At 42.2% G+C, this 21,299-nt stretch overlaps 1 protein-coding gene across 1 annotated transcript in view; it reads left to right on the plus strand.

Moving 5' to 3' along the window:
* SEMA4B (semaphorin 4B) overlaps window positions 1–21,299 on the plus strand; it is a 388,104-nt gene that overhangs the window by 136,168 nt on the left and 230,637 nt on the right. Inside the window, exon 2 of the mRNA XM_077263528.1 lies at window positions 2,464–2,515. The gene's annotated coding sequence lies outside the window, so the exon portion shown is untranslated. The remainder of the gene's footprint in view (window positions 1–2,463; window positions 2,516–21,299) is intronic.

The raw sequence follows: 21,299 nt of genomic DNA on the forward strand, positions 1-21,299 counted from the left end.
CTGGAATGGCCATCAGTCATCTGACTTGAACATCAGAGAAACTCATTGATGGAATTTGCAGAAGGCAGTTGCAGATTTCAACCCCAAGAATATTAGTGAACTGTAGGTCATTACCCATGAGGAATAAGCTGATATTTTTCAGGAATGCTGCCAGAAACTGGTATCTGGCGATGTATCACGTTTTCAGCAGATCTTAACTGCCAAAGGTGCTCTATTAACTCTATTAAGATGCTTGTCATAAAGGGGCTGAATATTTCTGAGACTGCAGTAGTTAGTAAAAGTGTAATTTCTGTTGAAATTGGAGAAAGCACTGGCTATATTAGCTGTGTTGAGCTATTTACATTGAAAAAAAATCAAAGAAGAACAAACAGCAAAGTTTGTATATTTTGTAATATACCTCATTTACAATATTTAAATATTTTCATTGCAAGTAGCGAACTCCACAGCATAAATTGACATGACGGGGATTGCAAATTTGGAGTGCTGGTAAATTTTTAATAATTTTCTCAACACAGTGTGCATTAGAGTTTATGAAATCTCATCCACAATGCTGCAACTGATAAACACAGCAGATTTTTCGTCCGAAAAAAACACTGCTTATACATACCATGTGCCGATACCCTAAGTGTCTACTTTAAATGGTGAAAACATCGCATTTACTTCCAATGCTTTCACGGTTTTACAGTGGGATATTCTTATACAAATTGTCATAGTCATATACAAACTTTGATCACAAGTACTATACTCAATTAAAGAGAAGCTGGAACATACAACGTTTCTAAATAAATGTCCCAGCAAGCATTGCCATTGTGGATGATTTATTCAGTCCCATCTACCAGAGAAAAATGGACCCGGCATATTTCTGTAATAAATGAGAAGTCAAATATTATAATTGAATCGAAATGATATGTATTATGTGGGATACGGCAACCTAGGTAAGTGGATATTGTTCACTCATGCATCATCGGGCCATTCATTTAAAATAGATAAAAGTGACTCATCTGTCAAATCTGCCATAGAGGATATGAAAATGACACCCATGACACAAGTTTGAGCACATCCTCAGGCCTCAGACTTTTGGTCTTTTTCACATGCGTAAAAATTGATCCAAGATTCATCAGTGTTTTGGATCCAATTCATCAGCATCTGATCAGTGTTTTCAGTTTGAATGAGATCTATGATGCTTTTATTCAGCTTTTTTGTGTTCTCTGTGAGAGAGATGCTACGACACATCTCTGGCGGCAACTTATCTCAGGAAGAATAAAAGGAATGGCTGAAATCGAACACACCGGATCCTTGATTCTACCCACAATCATCTGTCCGGGCCCCCCATACACATTAGACTGTTGGCTGAACCTGTCAATATTGCCGCATTTAGCTGACATTAGTTGCACTACTGTGTATGAGGGGCTTTACTGTACCAGTTAGAGAATTCCAGAAAATATGAGCCACAAACTAGCCCAAGGAAGACATCCGTTTGGGATGGTTTACAGCAGTGAATCCTGCATTGAGTAGGGGGTTGGACACGATGACCTTAGAGGTCCCTTCCAACTCTAACGTTTTAGGAAGACCAAACAATCCTTTATAAGTGCTGGGCTCTGACATACTAATGGGCCTTCCAATTAAACACATGACAGCCCATTTGAACCTACAGCCAATTACTTGTCATAAGGGTATATTTCATTGTAGGTGAATAACATAGAAGTTGTTATGACATATTCTGAGTGTTAAATGATAACAGATTATGATGCTTTACTTGGAATTATTTTCTCTGGTGGGCCTAATGAACCGCGGTCTGACACTTGTACCAGTGAAACTCCAGCATTAACACAAGTTATTCATTATTAAGTCAAAAAGAGAAAGGATGTTTGCAAGCTCACCAATGAAAATAGTCTGCAAGTAAACCACGATCCGACCATTCGTGCATTTAAATGGAGAAACAAAGCGAATGTTCCAGCTCCTGGTAAAAAAAAATTGTTATATTCCATATAAAAGTTAAAAACTTGTGTCCAAGGCAGAGAGTACAAAAAGTGATGCGTTTCGAACGTACTCAGACATTCTTCCTCAAAGCTTGTTCAAAACGGGCAACCACCATCTTTAAAAACAAAGAACGTCTGTGCATGTTCGAAACGTGCCACTTTTTGTACACTCCGCCATGGACACAAGTTTTTAACTTTATTCCATATAAAAGTCATCAACAATTTTTTTACCAGAAGCTGGAATATTCGCTTTGTTTTCTCCATCATTTATTATGCTTGTTTAGTGCCAACATATCCCGCGGCACTATACAGAGATTATCATGCCTGTCCTCATTGGGGCTCAGACTCTTAATTCCATATCAGTATATCATTTGAGTGTGGGAGGAAACCGAAGAACCCATAGGATACAGTAGAACATATATCATACCTGTGTTTTAGGATCTTTATTCACTTGTTCTAATGATTTACATATTATATTTTTCAGATTTCCATCTTCTGAATGTGACACCATTTGGGACATAACTCACTTGGATACGGTATGTGATATCTATATCATTATTTAAAAAATATTCTTAATAATGCAGTGTGGTTATGGACTGGAAAATTTTTTTTTATTAGAATCCTCTGAGAACACTGTCCAAATTGCAGGGCATGCAGAAGTGGATGAATTATACAATTCCTTAAGAAAAAAAGTGCTCTGATACTAGATTTTCTCGAAACATTTTAAAGAACATAGCCTGTGGCATAAATTGCTTAGTGCAGCTTGTGAATGAAGCAAAGCAAAGTTCTGAAACCTTTTATACTTCACCATCCACATGCCGGCCTCTAATGCTTCACGTCCCAGTTATGACCTGGATGTAATTCAATTTTTAACTAGTAGATACATGAATTCTGGACCTACATGATCCTTCTGCTGGATTGGTGCTACAGGTGTATGTTCAGGATGATGATTTCCTATGCTGTGATTACTTTGCTACAAGGAAATGATGAAATTAGAAAAAAAACTATAAACAATATAGGTTTAGACTTGTATGCTTTCATATAGTCATTTTGAGCCATCATGGAAGCTTTTGACTGCCCAAAATATTTACACAAACATGATCTTTTAGGGTACCACCAGATGCCCACTTCAGTGATCCGGATGCCCACCTGAGTCTTTTTATATATGAACTATAGATGATATTCATTAGTCTTATTACATATGAAATATTGATGATACAACAGTGAAGTTGGTCACATATCAGCGCTCCATGAAACCAACGTCCTTGCATGATATGATCTAGCAATGATAAATCAAATATATCCAATGACTAAAGCTGGCAATACACTAAAGCCCTGTTTTTTCCTTTTCCTTTTTTGTTTGGGGGGGGGGGGGGGGCTGAAAGTCTGCTTTGTGTAAAAGTTCATGCAGAGTGGATGTGATTTCTTAGGGACTCTTACCCACCGCATGTTTAAAGATACAGTTGAACTGTATTTTTTATGCATTTTTTCATTCTGTATTTGGAGCCTGAAAAATATCATGTATAAGGCAATCTCATTTTTAAGTGCAGAATCTCCAATGTTTGTGCAATAAAAAATGCATGGTATTTATGAACAACCTGATAGTATTCAATGATTGTATAACCTGGGTTTTTGCGAAATTTCAGTAAGCGCCAGGTGGTCAATAATGCAAGTGTTTACTATGGCATTATTAGGGCACCGTTAGGGTATGTTTCCACGTTCAGTAAACGCTGCGAGTTTGACGCTGCGCAGAGCTGCTACGTCAAACACGCAGCATCCAGATGTTCCAGCATAGTGGAGGGGATTTGATGAAATCCCGTCTCCACTATGCGTGGAAACCCGCACGCGGCGGCCCTGCGACTACGGACATGCTGCGCGTCTTTTCAGATCGCAGCATGCCCGTACACCTTGCGGGGACGCAGCGTCCCCGCAAGGCATATCACAGGGCCCTATGGGAGAGAGCGATCATCCCGGATGTGAAGAGTTAACACATCCGGCATGATCGCGTCCCAGAAAGGGGGTGGGGCTTAGCGCCGAGCGGCTTCGCCGCTGCGGCGATACCGCCGGCCATCCTGATCGTGGAAACATACCCTTAGAGTATTACCTATCTGACAGGTGTGAAGATTGTGTGAGGGTATGTGCACACGTTCAGGTTAAAACGATAAAAACGCTATAAAAACTCATTAAAAACGCATACATTATGCATCCTATCATTTAGAATGCATTCTGCATGTTTTGTGCACATGGTGCGTTTTTTTCCGCGAACAAAACGCATCGCGGTAAAAAAAGCAGCATGTTCATTAATTTTGCGTTTTTTTCGCGTTTTTCCTGCTATTCTATGCATTGGGAAAAAAACGCAAAAAAAAACGCGGTAAAATCGCGGTAAAAACGCTGAAAAAACGCATGCGGATTTCTGGCAGAAATGTCCGGTTTTTGTCAGGAAAATTTCTGCCAAAAAAACTGACGTGTGTACATACCCTGAAGGTAGAAATTTAAGCTGGTTATAGGGACTTTTAAGGTACCTTCACACTAAACGATTTACCAACGATCACGACCAGTGATACGACCTGGCCGTGATCGTTGGTAAGTCGTTGTGTGGTCGCTGGGGAGCTGTCACACAGACAGCTCTCCAGCGACCAACGATGCCGAAGTCCCCGGGTAACCAGGGTAAACATCAGGTTACTAAGCGCAGGGCCGTGCTTAGTAACCTGATGTTTACCCTGGTTACCATCGTAAATATAAAAAAAAAAAAAACAGTACATACTCACATTCCGGTGTCACATCCCCCGGCGTCTGCTTCCCGCACTGACTGTGAGTGCTGGCCGTAAAGTAAAAGCAGAGCGCAGCGGTTTTACTTTACGGCCGGCACTCACAGTCAGTGCGGGAAGCTCTGAGCAGCAGCGCGGACGCCGGGGGACGTGACAAACATCAGAAGGTGAGTATGTAGTGTTTTTTTTTTACTTTTACAATGGTAACCAGGGTAAATATCGGGTTACTAAGCGCGGCCCCGATATTTACCCTGGTTACCATTGTGAAACATTGCTGGCATCGTTGCTTTTGCTGTCAAACACAACGATACACGCCGATCTGACGACCAAATAAAGTTCTGGACTTTCAGCAATGACCAGCGATATCACAGCAGGATCCAGATCGCTGCTGCGTGTCAAACACAACGATATCGCTATCCAGGACGCTGCAACGTCACGGATCGCTATCGTTATCGTTGCAAAGTCCTGTAGTGTGAAGGTACCTTAAGAGATAGTTATGTAACAAGTGACAAATGTCTATTTGCACTATTGGACAAGCTCAAATATAGGGTGAGGGTCTACAAGCAGTTTCCTAACCCCAATGGTTGTGCACCTCACAAAGCAATAAACATATTGCTCCGTCAATTGTCTTCACTTTACTATACGAACTGATGATATTGCCGTCCACTTAGTCCCACTTATTCAATCCAGTCGTTCTGACATACTCTTATGCCAGAAGATACCTACTAGGAATAATGTGATGACTGTTGTGTTTGGATCAAATTAATGTTTTCAATTTCCATAGATATTAAATAAATATCTGATGGAACAGACTCTAAATTTAGAACTGGAATCTAAATGTCATGTCTGTAACCAGATTTTAGGTTTTGTATATCCTATAGATATTTTAGGGTTTCCAAAACTTTTCCAAAGTCTAAAGGGATATTCCAATAGATAGAAGTTATCACTCATCTTTATGATGGGTGATACCTTCCAGATCTGTAAGGATCCAAGTGCTGGACAGGAAGGAGCACTTTTATCCCTGTTAAAATTAAGCAACATGCTCCATTTATTCTCTATGAGATGACAGGAGCGCTGTACATGAATTTCTTCATCAGTCCCAGAAGGAATTAATGGAGCAGGGATCACTGTTTTTCTGTTACGGAGCTTCAAGTCCCTACTTTCCCTTCACAATCCTTATGTAAGGAGGTGGAAGTGTTGCCCACGTTCACCCTTGAAGATATGTAAAAAATGATGGTGTTTGAAATGTTTAACAATTAGTATTGTTGATGTTGGAGTTGTGTTCTGCCCAGCGTTAGGTAGTTGATAGGAATAGTTGGAGTTAATAGTTCAGACTAGCCAAGGGGCAGGAGCTAAGCATGGGCACAACAGAGAGTTTCCAGGTAGAATGTCAGATAGGGACAAGCCTCCAGAAGTAGCAGCAGTCTGACTGAGAAGCAGAACCGCGTGCAGTGGTCCTGTGGCAAAAGGGAGATAACAGAGCCCATAGTAAGATCCTACAGAGAAGTGAGTCATGGTGTGAGCTGGTAAAAGAGAGAAAAGTAAGAAGTATCGGGCCTGGGGCAGGAAGTCTAGCAGGACAGTACGGAATGGAGAAGGAAGAATAAGTGAGACAAGGAGGAAATGCCCTGTGTGGTGGTCCAGCGGCATCAATAAACCGGAAAGCTAAGTAGCGGCCGTATTGGCATAGAAAACTCTCCCAAGGGGAGAAGATGTGGAACTGTGGGTGGAAGTATAGGACTCTTGCTTGCTGGACTGGGCTCCCGGATAATGTGTTGGGCTGTGTTGGGGCAAGAGAGCTAAGTAAAGTGGAAAATGAGAGTGTCTTTGTATAAGGCTACGGTCACGCTATCAGTATTTGGTCAGTATTTTACCTCAATATTTGTAAACCAAAATCAGGAGAGGAACAATCAGAGGAAAAGTATAATAGAAACACATCACCACTTCTGTATTTATCACCCACTCCTGGTTTTGGCTTACACATACTGATGTGAAATACTGACCAAATACTGAACGTGTGACCGTAGCCTAAGAATGCACACAGAAATAGCTGTCAGTAACTGATATGACCTCCCACTGGGCCAAAAATCCCGGAAAAAGCAGAGGATTAAATGATTAAAACCCAGATTATACTGAACGCTTCTCGAAAAACTATATACCAATCTACTCAGCACCCTCTTCTCTAACATGGTACCTGTTTATTTTATTATTATGCTTTGCTTATATAGCAAATATGCTATACTGATTATTCCTGGTGACAAATTCCCTTTAAAAAAGCACTCTGAGATTTTTTTTTATTATTTCTCCCATTAGTAATGTACATGAGGTATTAATGTAATGCATTAAAGAGAACCTGTTACCATGAAAATGCCATCCAATCTGCAGGCATCTTGTTATAGAATCGGGGGACTTAGTAGATTGATATATCATTTCCCTATATAACGTGCATCAATCATTTACACCTCTGCTCTTTCTGGAATTTTTGGTCCAGTGAGCAGTCCTATCAGTGACTGACAGCTTTCTATGTATAAATGTGCATGGAGAGATAGCTGTCAGTCACTGATAAGACCGCCCACTGGACCGAAAGTCCAGAAAGAGCAGACGTTTTAATTATGAAAACACAAGTTATATTGAAACTTTTCGCAGAAAATGATATGTCAATGTACTGAGTTCTCCTGCTCTATAAAATGATCCCTGCAGATTGGGCTGTATTTTCAAGGTGACAGTTTCCAATTAATATTATGCACATGAGGAAGTAGGTATCCAGTTGACAGATCTGCTATAAACCATAATGAGAGCTGTCCTATTTTTTAACAGTTTATTTAATCTTTTCCTGGACATACACATTAGATACTTGTCAGTTACAACCTTATTCAACAGAAAGCCATCTTTTCCCACCACCTCACACATATGCATGCTTAGCCTGGCCAAGCAGGCAGGTATTCTCCATGGGGAGAAGGTAAGTATCCACTGCCAGACACCTTTTGGGTTGGTTTATCTCTTCAAATCATAAAAGGATCGGCATGTTGAAATCCCAACTGCTTTATCCTTGTCTCCCATGAGAACGAACATCAGTAGGTCTCCATATTTGGGCTGGTCCTTGGAAAATTGGCAAGTTCAGCCAATATAAATCTATGTGCAATGTCTAGCTTTATTGAGTTGTATTGTGAAACAGCCAAGAATAGTCAATCAAACACAGAATTGACCCATATCATTTGCATGGGACTCCAGGAACTTTTTCACAAAATGTTTTTTGCATGTATACCATGAAATCCATCAATCTGTTGCACTATTTGTGTGCACAAGCAACTGTGCTATCCATCAATGTATTGCCGAGGACTAGAGTTGAGCAAATTTTTCAATATTCGGTTCGGATTACGATTGATGATGAATATGGTATATGGTAATATTCGCCGAACACAGCCAAATGCCATTGGAGTCAATGGGACTAGAGATGAGCGAACATGATCGGAAACTATTAGTGATGAGCGAATAGCATTGTTGCTCGGGTCTCCGAGTATTTTGTAGTGCTCGGGACATTTAGTTTTCCTCGCCTCAGCTGCATGATTTACGGCTGCTGGACAGCCTGAATACATGTGGGAATTCCCTAACAAACAGGCATTCCTCACATGTATTCAGCCTGGCTAACAGCCGTAAATCATGCAGCTGCGGCAAAGAAAACTAAATGTCTGAGCACTAACAAATATTCGGAGATCACCCGAGCGTTTTCGGGGAGACCCGAGCAACAATGCTATTCGCTCATCATTAGAAACGATCATCAAAGATAAATTCGGCACGACTAGGGTATTAATATGGCACGAATATGGCAAATTGTGATTTGGCGATCGTTTCCAAACTTATTCACTCATCTCTTCAGAGAACTACAACATTAGGGCACTTGCAAAACAAGTCTGTGTGCAGCCCAAACTTCACGTTTCTTGTCTTGGTTACTTTAACTTTGGCTACAGCTGTGTGACAATCCGCTGTTTGGTAGTGAGAGGGTAATTAGACTAGAAGTTTAGCAAAACTGACAAAAAAAGATAAACTTTCAATAAAGGGGTTGTCTAGAGCATTATATTGATGGCGTATCTTCAAGATGGGCAAAATCCATCATCTGATCACCTGTTACTGATGACCTATCATAAGGATAGGCCCTCAATATAAAGTATTGGACAAAACCTTTAATGCATTTTTTTCACAATGCGTACAAGCAGAGGAATATTTTGCTAACTAAATTGCTATTCTTCCCTCTAGATGTATTAAATCATCAATAAATTAAAGCCTACTGTCATTCTTTTAGCATTTTCTAGAGCTTTTTCTTTTTTTGATGATAAATAAAAGCCAAACAAACTATCAAAACATAAAAAAGTAAAATCTCAGAATTGAAAGTTGTAATATACTGTATTTTCACTGCAACAAAATATGTTTTGTGTTAGGATACATTCACTTTGTAATAATGAAATTTTTTTTCAAAGTTTTTGCCACAGTTAAAAGCAGGGCATGGTGCCATTTTCAAATATTCTATGATGCCTGCCTCTAAAAATTTGATTTTTTTTTGTATTTTATTGTGTGAATAGGATTTTATGAAATCCTAATCATTAAACCGCACCAAAAACACAGTGGACACATCATGGAAATGCAACCTTAAAATCTCAACGTTTCATTCATCTGAATGCCTGAGATGCTCAGTACAATGTAGTGCTGTTGTAAGGAGACGGATATACTGCCCACATTCTCCATGCGTTTTGCTGTATTGTGTAATGTGTATTGTGACATGCGTTATTAGTGATAGACTGTATTTATCCCAACAGTAGGGACAGTTAGTGTTAATGGTTGGGATTAGCCCACTGTGGGAGGGGCTAAAGCACAGGAACCCAGTGTGCAACAGAATCAGAGCTAAGATCTGACTAGTCAGCAGAGCTGCGTGACGTCGGTGTCCCTCACTTGAGTGAAGACCGAAGCAGTGGATAGCAAGATGCGGATGTGACGGGGTGTGCGACAGAGCAAGGAGGGACAGCAGACCGATGAATAATCCAAGAGGCCTCTATTGCAACTGATATATTCCGGCAAACAGTGATCAGGTTCTTCAACTTACAATAAGGCCGCAACAAAATAACAAATCCAGGGCGACACCCGATAATCCGACTCCAGGGAAAACAAAACACTAGTTCATAGACAGGCACCAGGATCTGGCCGCAGCAGCAGATCCTAGGTCCTCACACCACACAGGTCCCAGAAGAATGATAGTATATCCATGGGCTTATTGTTCCACCCTCTAGGGATCAGCCCCTTGGATGGGTGGAGGGGCTCACACCCACCCTCAAACATTTGTTACCTGGAGCTGAAAGTACAAAAGAGGCTCCAGATGTCCAGTCCCACTGTCCCAGTCAGTCTGAGAAGCCCCCTGCAGAGAGCAACAAATGAACACAATGCCCCCCACCAGAACCAGGGTAGGGCGGGGGTGGTACTCCGTTACAGCAGAGTATAAAAAGGAAAAGTGACAGAAGGACAGAGTGATGCAGCAAAGATAGGTGCTGGGACATGGCGCCTAGCAGTTCAGCCCTGAGTTTGCAAGACAGAGAGGTAACGAGCCAGGCTGTAACAGGGAATGTGAGACAAAGAGTGTCTCAGGCGGTAGTTCAAAGGCGTCAGCAAGCAAAGAAGTTAAGTAATGGCTATAGTGGCAAACTAGTTCCTTTTAGGGAATGGAGGACACGAAACCGTGGGTTGAGGACGACTCTCACTTATTGGTCTGTAGTACTGTGCTGGGTAGTGTCGAAAGCAGAGTAATATGGGGGCAGAATCAAGTAAACCTGGAAGAGTTAGAGAGACCATGTGTGAAGACACTTCATGTTGTAAAGGAAACGTTTGTGAAGCTATCTTTGTACATAATCCCACCAAGTTGATGGTCAGTAAAAGACTGTATATGTTTGGTTGGTGGTCTCCTTCATTGAACTTTACACTATTTGGTCTTGGGCAGCTGAAGTCACTGGAATCTTGCGATCTGCAAGGGCGTAGCGCCCCGTAGACAAAGCCCACACACCCAGCCCTATGTTCATGTAGTGTGCCAGGGCGTGAAAGACTAGCACCTCACCGCAGCTACCGCCCGCTCCACAATACACTGTTATGAGCCATATTGTACTTTATATAGGAAATATTGTGAAACTGACCTGATGTCCCAACATGCCGACGCATGTTTCACCCTGCTTATTCTGGGAGCATTCAATTGTTGGGTTATGCATATATCTGGAGTAGACATCATGCTTCTCCATGTTTTTTTCTGTTAACTTGTCCCTCATAAAGTATAGTTTGACAGACTAAGAAATAGTTTTCCCTAAATCCTGTTTTTCCAGACCATTCTGACATGTCCACTCAACCTCCATAAAAGCTCTTATCCTTTTCCAAGCATTAGTTATGTGTTTGTAGCAGCTCTATAATATACATTCTGTTTGTTTTGTTCCTTATTTGTCAAGCCCCTCATTAATGCACATTACAAGTCAATATTGAAACTTAAGAACAGGCCTGTTGGATGACTTTAGGAGGTTTGAACTCTGCCCTATTAGCCTTCCATTATACTCGGGCGGTTGTTCCAGTTTTTAACAACTGTGATACAATTCTCCTAGCGATGAGACTTGTCCTTCTCTGCAAATGCATTCCATTCCTCAAGCCCACCTGTGCTGGCTTGCCCGCCTGTATTTCTCTCACATATCACCTTTTCGTGAGATTACATTCTCTGAAGGTCAGATTTACGTAGGTTTGTTTGTTTTACTCCCAAAGCTTGTCACACTCTGGAATTAAATCTGAAAAGTCCCAAATTAGCAATGATTATTTTTTTCAATTAGAACTACTGTCCCGTGATTGCTTCTAGTATGCATTGCTACAAAAAAATAGGAGACCTCCTGGACTCCTAAAACTTTTTTCCTGAGTTACCTCTAGGTCAGTTATGGCAGCTGAATTGAATAGATTTCATTCTAGATAGTAGCATGTTTGCCATTGCAAGGGAAGCACAAGTTAATCACTGCTGCCATCGCGGACCCACCAATGGCTTCATGGCTAGAATTGAGTGAATATGTTCGGAATCTGAATTTACCATATTTGTGCCATATTGGTGCCCTATTCATGCCGAATGTACAGTATGTTTGATGATCAGTTCTAAACATATTCGTTCATTTCTACTTCCGTTGACTCCAATGACGTTCGGCTGTGATCATAATCGGAATCAAATTTTTAATAATTCGCTTAACTCTATTCATGACCCAATTATTAGAAGGGGCATTGTTGATTGGTCATCAAATGGGGCATATCGAATATCACTAATTTAGGGACACTAATGGGCACTGTTACATGTTTATAACATTTATAATTATGGGATATACAGTATGTCTGTATTGGTTCTCTACAATGTTTAGCTCTTAACCAGATAAAATAACTGCAGCGTCCAGCATGCCCCGACAGGACACGGTACGAGTTCTGCGGTGCCACTGGCTGGAGAACACTGGTATATGTTCTAGTATGAATATGCTTTTCTATTATAATTTCAATCTACTACTGACAGATGTCAGAGGAATGTAAACTGAAATAAAGAGCTGCTGCGGAATTGGGAGCCCTAGTGTCAGCAGGTATGTGCTGTTTACTCAGGCAGCGGTAAAATATGAGGTATGCACGAACATCAGCTCCTGCATGGACACAGAGTGGTACTCAGGGAGGGTGCCGACGTCTGATTGCACAAGGTTTAGCTCTGATACAGTATACAAAATATGTGGGAAATTTGGCAATGCTTCACATAAACTTCCTGCCAATTACCTAAATCAGCAGTATCAAGGCCTGCTCCTCTATTATACATAACTAGCATTTCCCCATCTCTGTAGCCTGGGTATACTTTTGCTATTCTTCAAAGTTTTAAAATGGAACTTGGTTTTTGCTGCCACATCTGAGAGCAGCATGATGTAGGGGCAGAGACCCTGAATCCAACGATGTGTCACTTACTGGGCTGCTTGCTGTATTTTTCATAAAATCACAGTTTTAGCTGTCTTAGATCTACTAGTTCTCTGAACGCTGAGCTCTGTATAACCCAACCCGCAGCTTTCTGTGTACACTGTGCATAGGCAGAAAGCGGCGAATCAGTGGTGAGGACGTGGTTATACACACATCATGAATATGGAGGACAATTTTTCAGCAAGTTTACTAGTGATAGTCTCCTGCTAATAAAAAATTGATTTTATCAAAACTATAGCAAGCGACACATCACAGGAATCAGGGTCTCTGTATCTACATCATGCTGCTCTCAGATTAGACAGCAAAAACAATGGTGACCGTTTCCCTTTATTCTGCTCAGCATAAAAAATGAGCTATTATTGTTGAAGGTTGGTAGTAGAAATAAACTTGAATTGGTACATGAAAATATATTTATTATCTACAACTGTTTTCATTAAATACTTATTTGTGCTTTAGGGGATTTCCAGGATTACATGAACAGTAAAACATAAAATGTTGTCATGTACCAGGGAGTGGGACAGAATAATCATTTAAGATCCAGAGGTTTGGGTGCAGCATACAACCTCCCACCAGGAAATTGCACCAAATGTATTTATTGGGGGGGCAGAACTTTTATAATTTTATCTTCATCGTAGTTATGTGGATATCAGAATGACATGGTTTGTTCTTGTCTGAGAGCTCAGGCAATTCTCCGTCCAACACTGCCATATACTCTCATTTGGAAAGATGCTCTGCTCTCCAGTCAACACGGTTTGGTTCCACACCACAAGGCCGGCTAGGAACTTGTACAGAGCCATAATATATCCATATCAGATGACTGATTTATTGATTTTTTTAACAAAGCGTGATTACCAACAGAAACCAATGCTGGATTTAGATCTACAAATTCTAGGAATGTTGAGTACTATCTCTATAATGTCCTTCTAAATAAATCTACAGGGTTACAGATTAATGCTTTATCAATTTTATAATTGCCTTTGTGCTGAAAAATGATCTTTGGAGAACACTTTGTGAAAACGTCAATGATCCCCAATGTTTTATTACCTCCAGTGTCCTTTGGCTGGTTTTAATAATGGTAACCTTCAACAAATTTCAAAACCCCAGCTGTGTCAATGGCTTTCAATGCACCAAACTGTCCGAGAAAGGTGGCGAGACCAGGAGTCAAAGCGGCAAGTAAAAACAATCGTATTTTTCTCTTATAAATTCCATAGTCTGAGATGGATGGAAAATGCCACGGAGTCTGGATAATGTCTAAAAAAGGCTAATTTCTCTACAACTTTGAACATTTTGCCCATGCTGCAATACTTCTTTCTGTGTGGCTCCTTACTGATATCATAGATCTGTCATGTATATATATATATATATATATATATATAGATAGATATAGATATATGTGTATATATATATATATATATATATATATATATATATATATATATATATAGATAGATATAGATAGATAGATATATATACACAAGACGACAAACATGATCTGGAGTGCCCAAACTCAGTCATAAGGATGTAGCTCATAGAAAGTGGGAATCTACATAAGGGTAGTGACTAGTGCTCTGACAATCTGTACAGCGTTCCTACACCTTTCTTTTTCTATGAAGATAGAGAATGACAGCAATTACTGCCTAGGCACCACTGGAGAATGTGCTGCCAGCTTTCCGGTGGTCTAAGTACCCAAATATTCCTCAGCAGCTGTCATTATCAATGAGACAAGTGTCCATTCATGTATACACTCTGTATAAATACCTATCAGTCCTCTCACTTTTGTGATAACCCTTTCCAAAATGATATATACATGTTTTACATTAGTAAGGGATTATACTGAAGATAGATTTGGCACATAAGGCCGGGATCACACTTGTGAGAAACTCGCACGAGTCTCGCACCTCAATACGCGGCACTGCCGCCGGCACTCGGGACTGGAGTATGTGGCTGCATGTATTTCTATGCAGCTGAACGCCCCGGTCCGAGTGCCAGCGGCAGTGCCGGGTATTGAGATGCGAGACTCGTGCGAGTTTCTCACAAGTGTGATCCCGACCTAACTCTCAGCCTCAAGGGAACCCAGGAGCTAATCTTGTCCGTCAGACAGCTACAAACATCTGATCAGAAGATAACATATTTTGTCTTTTTACAAGACATTTAAAGGAATATTCCTAGCTTGTAAAGTGAAGGATGCCATCACTTTAGGTTTGGTGAGGGTCCCCCAATAAATCTCAGGGCTTTGGCATACAACCAATTTTGTTTCGTATGAGTCCTATCCGTGGCTTTCATGGATAGTACTCATACCTATGATGTTCTATGGAGCTATGTACATGTCCGATTTTTTTCTTTGACCGAATGGTCAGCAAAAAAAATCATAGACATGTCCGATTTTGAGTGTCAGCTCAATGCAAGTCTATGTGTCCATGAAAAAAAATCACATCAAACTCAGATGACATCCGATTACGGCACAATTTTCACGGACTAACAGAATGGCGGAGGTGGAGAAACTTATTTTTTCTCTCCATGTTCGAAAAAAACTGATGCTACTCTAATCAAAGTCTGATGAAAAGTCGGATGAAATCTGGTCAGGTGAACCTACCCTAATAGTAAATTAGCCACAGCACTGGTTTACTGACGTCTCCCCTTCTGAGACTTGCAGGGGAAAACAGTGAAGGAATACAGTGATAAAATGCTGCAGCCACCTCATTTTCGGAATCAGTGATGATCCCAGAGGTCTAAATCATGATAGAATATCATAGCGGTATGCCGTCACTTAACAACATGCCCCTTAAAGTAGTTAATGTGTTGTGCATTGCACATTTCTCTACTTCAGGTTTGCGCTATGTCTGGAAAATGTTGCATGATATTGTGTTATGAAGAGGATTATTTGGTTTGATTCTTCCTAAAAAATCTCTACCTAATTTCTAAGAAAATTCTCCACAGATAATGTCACAAGCCGAGATGAAATACAATGTACTTTTCTGTCTGAGCCAAATGTTTCGGATTACTGAATCAGTCTCCCAGCAGAAAAGCTTCTGTCACACCCTCAATGAAGAACCTTATTCATCCTACTAGAAGATCATATGTAAAAGAAAGAAAAGAAGGCACCAAGAACATATGTGTTTCCCTGTGTAGTAAGAATGGGTCTAGCAGTCACACCAACAGGATCTGGGTACTCACCACAAATTAATCCATATAATGCATAAAGTGAAGAGAAGGTGGCACTCACCGGTCCTTTAAGATGCAAAGTTTTATTCAAACGTCACTTTACAACAGAAACCAGTGCAGTGGCACGGCATAGTTTGTGGGCGGAGTTAGCACACAATTTGTATGGCCCCCGAAGGATGGTGTAAATATCCAAATGACCCTTGGCAAAATAAAGATTCCCCACCTTTGCATTATAAGGATCGGCATTCGTTTCCCAGCCTCCTTGAGGGGATCTATTCTTGTCCGGATATGGATGGCACTATTGGTGGCCAGTAGATCATCATAACATCTCTTCATCTCTACCTTTTCTGTGGACAAACAAAAAATTAGACTTTTTATTCTTATGGACTACATAGAACCACGGGACATAATTAATTAGAATATATTACATTCACGTGAGCTACTTCCCCTGGCCTTTTTATCATGGCAGAATCTACACCCCGCCCCTTTTCATTTTTGGGCACATTTGGTTGTTCCTTTGGTAGGCTACAGAGGTTATATTTTGATCATCTCTCCATTTTGGGTGGCCTCAGCATGGGCATGGCTGGGACACTGGCAGGAGGGCACGGCTGAGACACTGGCAGGTGAGCACGGCTGAGACTCTGGCAGGCGGGCACGGCTGGTACTCTGGCAGGACAGGTACTGACTTGGTAGGGACAGAAATACGGGCAGGTATATGGAAACAGGTAGGGGGCCTGTTCAGACAGGAGGGTATATGAGTACAGGTAGGGACCTGTTCAGACTGGAGGGTATATAGGTACAGGTAGGGACCTGACCCGCAGGTTGCAGAACGGAAGTAGAGCAGGACTGCAAGGTTGTGGAGTGGAGAACAGAACAGGAGCTGAACCAAGGCAGAACCACAAGGAGCGGATGCAAGGCAGAGTGGGACCGTAGAGCGAGAGCAGAGCAGGACCGCAGAGCAAGGGACAAGAGCAGGGCAGACGGAGAGGACACGAGAATACTCACAGCAGGGAAAGGAAGCCACAGACATGGAGACAAACAGACAGAGGTTAGGACTAAGTTCAGACAAGGTTAGGTACAGGAATAGGACACAGTACAGACAAGGACGGACACGGGAACAGATACTGGACAAGGACACAGGCCTGAATATGCAGCGCTAAGGGAGGCAGAAACATAGGACACAAAGCGCACTGTAACAGGTCTGGGAATGCAGCCCCCAGAGAAGGCAGAAACAAGACAGGACCCGGCACCTCAGCAGCAAGACACTGACTGAGGGATAAAGTTGCTCAGGCATCCTCCTATGGGCAGGGATGCCCTAACTACCTGAGGCCTCTTGACAAATGGCTGGGGACACCTTAGGAAGGTGCACACTGACTCAATAAGAGCTAGGGAGTGCTGGCGCCGCCCCCTATGCACACAGCCAGGAAGTATGCAAGAGCAGGCAGGAGACAAGAGGCACCCAGTATGGAACTGGCAGAAGAAAAAAATACACAGCATGGTCCGGAGTAGTGAGTAAGTTGGTGTGTAAGGCAGGTGGGGAATGGGAGGTCATGCAGTGATGCCGGCAGGGTTGTTACAACAGCAGAGAGTTCCATAGTCTCACTGCGCTTACAGTAAAGAATCCGCATCTGTTATTATGATTAAACCTTCTTTCCTCCAGACGTAGAGGATGACTCCTTGTCCCCGTCTCAGGTTCACGAGTAAAAAGATCATTAGAAGGGTCTTTGTACTGTCCCCTCATGTATTTATACATTGTAATAAGATCACCCCTTAGCCTTCGTTTTTCCAAACTACCCTATATACTTGAGTATAAGTCGACCCGAGTATAAGCCGACCCCCCTAATTTTGCCACAAAAAACTGGGAAAACTTAATGACTCGAGTATAAGCCTTGGGTGGAAAATGCAGCAGCTACCGGTAAATGTCAAAAGTAAAAATAGATACCAATAAAAGTAAAATTAATTGAGACATCAGTAGGTTAAGTGTTTTTGAATATCCATATTGAATCAGGAGCCCCATATAATGCTCCATACAGTTCATGATGGCCCCATAAGATGCTCCATATTAAAATATGCCACATATAATCCTGCATAAAGGTTAATTATGGCCCCATAAGATGCTCCATAGACACATTTGCCCAATATAATGCTGCACAAACGTTAATTATGGCCCCATAAGATGCTCCATAAAGATATTTGCCCCATATAGTGCTGCACAAACATTGATTATGGCCCCATAAGATGCTCCATACAGACACTTGCCCCATATAGTGCTGCAGAAATGTTGATTATGGCCCCATACAGACACTTGCCCCATATAATGCGCTGCACAAATGTTATGGCCCCATAAGATGCTCCATACAGACACTTGCCCCATTTGCTGTTGCTGCGATAAAAAAAAAAATCATATACTCACTTCTCCGTCGCTCAGGCCCACGGCACTTTCAATATTCACCTGACTTCATTCCGGCGCCCCTCCGTCTTCAGTGTCTTCTGCATTGACGTTCAGGCAGAGGGAGCGCACTAACCATGTCACCACGCCCTCCGACCTGAGCGTCACTGCAGAAGACGCTGAAGATGGAGCGGCGGCTGGAACGAGGACCAGGTGAATATCGCGCAGCGCTGCGCTCCCCTCCCCATTATACTCACCTGCTCCTGGCGCTGTGCAGTCCCTGCTTCCCTGGCACTGCTGCTTGTTCCTGTACTGAGCGGTCACCGTTACCGCTCATTACAGTAATGAATATGCAGCTCCACCCCTATGGGAGGTGGAGCCGCATATTCATTACTGTAATGAGCGGTACCATGTGAGCGCTCAGTACAGGAAGAAGCTGGGGCACCGGGGAGCCAGGGACCTGCAGGGACCGCGCCAGGAGTAGGTGAGTATAATTAGACAGCCCCCGCTCCCCCTCCCCTGCCGACCCCTGGGTATGACTCGAGTATAAGCCGAGAGGGGGACTTTGAGCCCAAAAAAATGGGCTGAAAATCTCGGCTTATACTCGAGTATATACGGTAAATAAGCTGTCTTGGTATGGCAGACCCCCCAGTCCTCTAATAACCTTGGTCGCTCTTCTCTGCACCTGCTCTAGTTCAGCTATGTCTTTCTTATACACCGGAGACCAGAACTGTACACAGTATTCTAAGTGTAGTCACACTAGTGACTTGTATAAAGGCAAAATTATGTTCTCCTCATGAGCATCTAAGCCTCTTTTAATGCATCCTATTATTTTATTTGTCTTTGCAGCAGCTGCCTGACACTGGCCACTGAATATTAGTTTGTCATCCACCCATACACCCAGGTCTTTTTCATTGACGGTTTTGCCCAGAGTTTTAGAATTAAGCACATAGTTATACATCTTATTTCTTCTGCCCAAGTGCATGACCTTACATTTATCCCTATTAAAGCTCATTTGCCATTTATCAGCCCAAGCTTCTAGTTTACATAAATCCTCCCGTAATATAAAATTGTCCACCTCTGTATTGATCACCCTGCAGAGTTTAGTGTCATCTGCAAATATTGAAATTCTACTCTGTATGCCCCCTACAAGGTCATTAATAAATGTTTAAAAAAAGCTGGCCCAACACGACCCCTGCGGTACCCCCACTGCTATCCGCAACCCAGTCCCAGTGTGGTCCATTAAAAAGTAGGTTTAGCATGTAAGATAGGAAATGGTTAAGAATACAATTAGCCCAGTGGGTGGGCACTAGGACTGCTAAAAGGGGGACACTTCCTTGTAAGAGAGAGATCAGTGTCAGCCAGTGAAGTATTCAGTGTAGTTCAAGTTCAGGTGGGGTGTTTTGCTAGGGGCAGCATGGCCAAACGTTCAAGGCAGCCACAGACCAGATGGAGATCCCTGATGGACGTTCCAACAGCGTCTGGAGCCTAGGGCTCGTGCCAGGTACCATGAAATGGGTCTGGTCTTCTGACATCACAAGTTGAAGGTGGAACTATGTAGGAGGGTGGCAGATGGCCGGTCCTGGGTGGACTTCCGGACAACAAATCCCTGAGGCTGATGGAGTCAGCGGGCTTTGGAGTAGTCCAGAAAGAACAGGTGACAAGACAAAAGAGGAGCTGTACTAAGGAGGAAGGAAGTGCGAATTGCTGTGCCCTATCCCACATGTACCCACTTGATGAACTTGGACTGTTTAGTAAAAGTTTGTTGAAAAGGACTTGGTTTCCCATGCATTGTTTGCAGTGGCTCATGATTATGGAAGTCTGGAGACAGCAGAGACATTTAGCCTACAAGTGAGTGTGATGCACCCCACACCCTACATCATACTAGGACTGGGAGACCTCTTGTCTGTAAAGTGTCAGAGTGCAACCGGACAACAGCTCGGTCACGACTACCAATCTCGGACACTTTAAAGCTGCAGCCACACCTAGGCCAAAAAGCACAATGAGGTCCAAAAGGTCTTCTTGGTTCTATATGAGAAGACTAGTATTCTTAAAGACCTGTAAAAGTGGATTGCCCAGTTGTAGATTTTTTATTGTGGCCCATGATCTTCAGACGTCTCTATAAATCGGTCCGGACTGGCCATGGGTCTCCCGATCCAAGCATGACAGCTTTATATACAACTATGAAACTGTCAAATTCGGGTCAGGAGACCTGCAGTCAGTCTGTGCATTACGGTCCAATCTCGGACCAATTTATACAGTCGTCTCAATGCACCCTTGGAGTGCGCTTATTCTGCCATGGTTCTCGGCAGTGTCAATTCTGTTTACACAGGATGATGTACTGCTGAGAGCAATTATTACTATGAAGCAGTCACGTGCATTACAGTCCAATCTCTGACTGATTTATACGGATGTCTCAATGCATCCTACAGATCGTTCAGAGCACATAGTTTACTTTGGTATTTGGTATGCCTGTGTAAACAGGCTATTAAACTTTTTACGGATCGGCAGTCGAACTTTGCCACTGGTCAGTCCATGTGAATGGACCCTAAGGCTTTCACAAGACTGAGACAGCCCATAACATGTAACAAGTGCTGTTACATCAGTTTATATATAAGTAGAATGAGTATAAAAACACATGCTGTGAAATGGATTGACGATGACCACAATTTAAAGCTATGTGCACACGATGCGGATTTACTGCGGATCCGCAGCGTTTATTTCTGCGCCGAAACACTGCAGATCCGCAAAGTGATTTACAGTACAATGTAAATCAATAGGAAAAAAAATGCTGTGCTAATGGTGCGGACAATTCTGCATGGAAAACGCAACGGATTGAAAGAAGGAGCATGTCACTTCTTTTGTGCGCATCTGCAGCGTTTCTGCACCCTTCCATTAAAGAAATCCGAAGGGGTAAATAACGCATGAAATACGCACAAAATCCGCAACAAAAATGCACAAAATCTGCAAGAAAAACGCATCAAATCTGCACCTGCGTTTTCTGCC

This window comes from Ranitomeya variabilis, chromosome 5 (genome assembly GCF_051348905.1).
Source record: "Ranitomeya variabilis isolate aRanVar5 chromosome 5, aRanVar5.hap1, whole genome shotgun sequence".
Taxonomy (NCBI): Eukaryota; Metazoa; Chordata; class Amphibia; order Anura; family Dendrobatidae; genus Ranitomeya; species Ranitomeya variabilis.